Source organism: Wolffia australiana, chromosome 7, assembly GCF_029677425.1.
Source record: "Wolffia australiana isolate 7733 chromosome 7, ASM2967742v1".
In the NCBI taxonomy this organism is placed as follows: domain Eukaryota; kingdom Viridiplantae; phylum Streptophyta; class Magnoliopsida; order Alismatales; family Araceae; genus Wolffia; species Wolffia australiana.
Window position 1 is genome coordinate 18,193,525 of NC_135841.1, and position 5,199 is coordinate 18,198,723.

The window sequence follows — 5,199 nt, forward strand, 5'->3', positions numbered from 1 at the left end:
AGGCCAAACCGCAGGGTTGATGACGAAGATCAACATCGAAGAGCACGTGTTCTTCCGGGCGGAAACTCGCTCAACGGCCGTCTAGGAGGAAGACTCTTCCGGGCGGAAGCTTACCTTCATTGATATTTCTTCTATTTGACTGAGAAGATTAGAGAGAACATACATTTGAGATGATTAACTATAGGTTTCCCTCTATCTTCTCAAGTGACAAGGGAATTAGAATTCTTATAGCATCATTAGTACTATTTAAGGGCATAAACTGGCCAATTGTATTATGTGTTAACATCTTCATACGAAAGTTGTCGCAGATTAAGAAATATGAAGAGAATATTTACTATTCATTAATTATAGTGGATTAGACTTGATTAATAATAATTAATTCATTATATACACCATGAATACATCAAAGGGACATTAAAAAATTGAATTTATAAATGAGGATGATGAACAATTCTCTCCAAACTCCTGGAAGATCATGGCAGCAGTCTATCCAGGCGCCGGACACTGTATCTCTGATAAACCTTCTCTCTGTTCTCTGACCACCATGCCTCTGCTTGATGCTCCACAAACCTTCTCCGACTACAAGAAAAATGGGAGAAGACCAAAGTCAGCAGACATTTACTTCATGATATTCAGGTTAAGATTATATTAACCTGAATCGCACTCTCTTGACTCTTGGAAGAAGCTCCACCCTCTCGATCACTCTCAACAGGTGATATCTCTCTCTTCCTCTCCGCTCCTCCATTTGCATCTGCCTCCAATTTTTGTTGATGGGCATAGTTTCTAGGGTTGACTTTGGCTCTGCACCGTTCTAGGCATAGGATGACGCATGAGGCAGCCTCTCGGCAATGTCCTTGAGCTGACAAGGAGAGAGAAGGTTGAATCAGTATAAATCAGTTGCCTTAGACAACATAAAAAAAAGAGCTATGAAAAGATAACTGAGAGGTTAGAGATTTAATAACCGCTTTGGCAGCCTTTGACGTGGCAGATTCCTCAGCGGCCATTACGGCTGCTTCCTTGGCTTTCATGGTGGTTGCCTGAAGATCAAGCTCTTGAAGCTCGCGTCGCTGCTTGAGACTCTCGACCTAACAGAATCCAACATAATAACAAACATTATCTCTCTCTATTTGGCTTTAAAATAGTCGTCGATTTCATCTTTCCGGTAATCACTAACCTGGGCCCGCAACTTCAAGACTTCATGGCTTTCTTGAGAAAGGCGAGACTGCTCTTGAATTACCCACGAAATAGGTGTTGGTGGAGTTGACCAAGATACAATCAAACTATTTTACAAGTTCTGGCGTTGTGCCCTTGCTGCCCGCAACTAGAGCAAGTGACAACCCTCTGCTTCTTTTTACTTTGCAACTGCTCTGCCATGCTTATGTAGCGCTTGTTCCCTATTTTGGGTCGTCCTTTGCAACGAGCTTTCAATAGATTTCTAACAATATCTTCCTCTAAATCAGACAATGCAGGGTGCGATGTTTGTAGGTTTCTTTCAATAATTTCGCCCAAAACAATCATTGATGCCTTGTACAACTGAAATGTGCTCTCGGTCCAATTGAACAGTGTAAAATGGGCTTTGTCAGAGTCGTTAGTTCAGACAGACGTTGATCTTGTGTAGCCCTGACTTTAGAGCTAGGTCGCGGAGCCAGTGCAGTATCGATGAAGATAGACTGAATATCCACAGTTTCACAGTCCTTTTTCCAGCGTCGATTAAACATTGAGACAAGGCATGATAATATGTTATTCTGGCGAAAACAACACAGCATGTGTCTGCATACAATACCGAGCCAAATCGCCTTCCTACAGGAGCACGTACTTTGCACAATGGAGCCAATGGATATCTTCACAACATGAAATTTGTTTGGAAAGTCTTTGTGACTGACTAGGAAATATCCCTGATCTTTGGAATCATCTGCAACACAGGTATATGAAAGCGACATTCCTGATTCAGCTTTGAGAAGAACCTGGGCATAATTTTTCAGTATTTGAAGAGCATCATTAATTAGAGGATCCATTGTTGCTGTGGCGAACTTGGTGGAAAGGCTAGCTTGGGACGACTTCTCTCGCGATCGTGTTTCAACTGCATTGAAACCATCAATAATGTGCAATAGAGACGAATTCGACAATAAGGCGGATTTCATTTGACAGTTGACCATCTCCTAGCGTTGTGTAGAAGACACACCTGCGACGAAGTTGTTATGGGTGTAGGCGAATGCCCACTACTTCTTTTTTTCCTCAAGAACTTGAAGATAGGATTCTGCCGCTTGCCATTTTGACTTCAATGTTGAAAACATCCATCTCGAATTCATCAACATCTTCAATGGAGCCGACCCTCCATAAATCATCCACGAATCCTCTGAGATTGGCCCTCAAAGAGCTAGCTAGAGCACGAGTGATATTCTAGGAAATGTGGAATCTGCACAGTAGATGGACTGTAGTGGGCCACATGTCCTTAATAGCTTGGGCCAATTCCATATTCCCATCTGTAAACAAGACGATGGGATCGAGATTCGTATATGATCAAAATTGTTGAAGAGCCCAAGAGTAGGAGTCAAAGTGCTCGTTGGACAAAAGACAACCAACAGTCAATACTGTCAAACCATGGTTATCGATCACTGTGAACAACACTAGAGGCATGCCAAAGTGATTCGTCTTGTACGTAGCATCGATTTCTAAAACATCGTTGAACTGCACATACTTCTCTTTGCCATTAGCTGAAATCCAGAAAACTCTCTCCAAGCGAAGTGTGCCATCATTCAATTGGAAATTGAAGGACCAACCATGATTGGACATCTCTTTCAATAATTTGACAAAATTGTTAGTCTCGCGAGCTCTGCTAGAAGATTTTTGTAACAAATTCTGTACGTCTCTTATTGTCCACGTAACTATAACATCTGGGAAATGCCCCTGCTCTATCAATGTCTTGATTTGAGAGCACCTGAGCATGCCAAGTTCGTTTAACTCCAGCATTTTTGTTTTCACTTCATCCAGAATGAAGCGATTTTGCGGCATTTGGGCCAATTCAAATTCACTAAAAAGATCGTTATCGTGCTGATTATTTATCTCATACACTTCATAGACGCCCAAGGCTTAATTTAACCGCAGCTTAATTACAAATGGACATTGACATTTCAATGTCCTGTTCTCTCTTTGGAACTCTATAGAAACTGAGGACTGCTTGATTGATGCCTGACCACCGCAAAAACAAAGAAACCTAATGAATTCCAAGTGCTTGGAACTCTTCTTACCAAGGGGGCAGTTGGCATACTCGGTACACTTCTCACGTGCTTGCTCGAGTGTTTCAAAGACATCTCCAACGGATACTTTCTGAGTATCTATAGAAGCCGAAATCAAGTTTCTACGGTTGTTCAAACTCCTTAGAACACCACTAGATGATGCAGCCCAAGCATGAGCAATTGACGATTCGACGACGGGAGCAACACCTAATACTCCCATGCTAGCACAACCAACATCTTCTTTCAAGGAGCTACCGGTGACCAACATCGCTTGAGGCAGCGGTGAAGCAGTTGTATCTTCAGAGATCGTAGCAACCCCAGCTTCAGCACCCTTCATTGCCGAAAACAGTGGAGACAACATGTTTCATTAGATAGATAGATAGATAGATGGATAGATAGATAGATAGATAGATAGATAGATGGATGGATGGATAGATAGATAGATAGATAGATAGATGGATGGATAGATGGAGAGATTGCTGAAAATGCGGACGAAGTAGGGTCCTACCTGGACTTGTCTTTCCCGGTCCATCATCGCGTAGCCTAGTAGCCGTGTCTCGGCGTTGGTGGTCGGGGCAGCGATTGTATGCGCTAACGGGGCTTTTCGAAAGCCGGAGTATCGCCGGAGGATCGCCGGGAAGAGAGAGATAGAGAGAGAGAGAGAGAGAGTAAAGTTAGAGAGAGAGAGGGGATTATGGGTTGCCCAGGAAAACTTCCAGAGAGAGCGTATTTGGTGGTTCCCGGGCTTCCACGCCCAATCCTTGCAAGACACGTGGCTTTTTTTCCATGTGTCCCGGTTGCCCAAGATTCCTTTGGGGCAACTGGTTGCCCGTGTAGCTGGGTGGTATAATTATGCAAAATCTTCTCCATTTCTATACTTACTCTTACCCCTTTCCTATTATCTTCTTCCTTATATATTACTATCATAAAATTTCCTACTCACTACCTACCAAATCTTAATATTCCTCATTACTGTATATATTACCGTAAATATAATCTACATCTTAACTAAACTCTAAGCATAATTATCCCACTACCTATCTTACTTCCTTTATTATGATAACATAAATAAAGTTCATTGTCTACTAGTCACTATATCTAATATCCATGCAACTATTAATTCTAACAAAATTAATAACTTATATTATAAACACATCACCTTTACCTTCTTTATTTTTCTCTCCAACTCTTGCAAATGGTTCCCGCTCACTAATTACTTATCTTCCAAGCTTTCAATATATTCATTATTATTATTCTTATTATTATCACTTATCTTACACAAATTATAACGAATCTCTTTTATTATCATCTTATTTTCACTAACCCTGCCTCAATCATTATATTTACCTCTAAAGGCTAGCCCCTGTGGAGATGATTTCACTCCAACTATACATTTATATGTAATTTATATAAAAGTATAGATTTTATTTGATTTAGGAACATTAATTTTTGACGACATTAAAATTAAGACTGTAATTTTTCCTCATCAGATGTGAATGATGGTAAGGTTGAATTGCTGAAGAGAACGAGGAAGAAGACAGAGGTGAATGAGATATTGAATAAAGGGACTGAGAGACTGGTCGATGTAGAAGACAAGTGATTATTATTGATAGTGCTCTGGTTGATTTCGATGTTGTTCATGAATGAATATCTTTCTTTAAAAAAAATACCACTTCATCATAAAATTCAATTAAAGTCCTTCATAAAGATAGAGCTGGTGGCCTTTTTAAAGGGAAAAAACATGCAGTTACAGAAAACAAAATCACATGTGGAAAGTTAAGAGAGAGTAATGGAGAGAGACATGGGAGTGATGGAGAGATTTTAAGAGAAGAAATATTTTGGTGAGAGAAAAAATTAGAAGATGGCCTTTGTAGAGAAAAGGAAAGAGAGAGAATAACAAATAAAAGTATGGTAGAGTAGCCACTGATGTTGGGAATTGAGATAACGCAAGAGCGATAGGGGA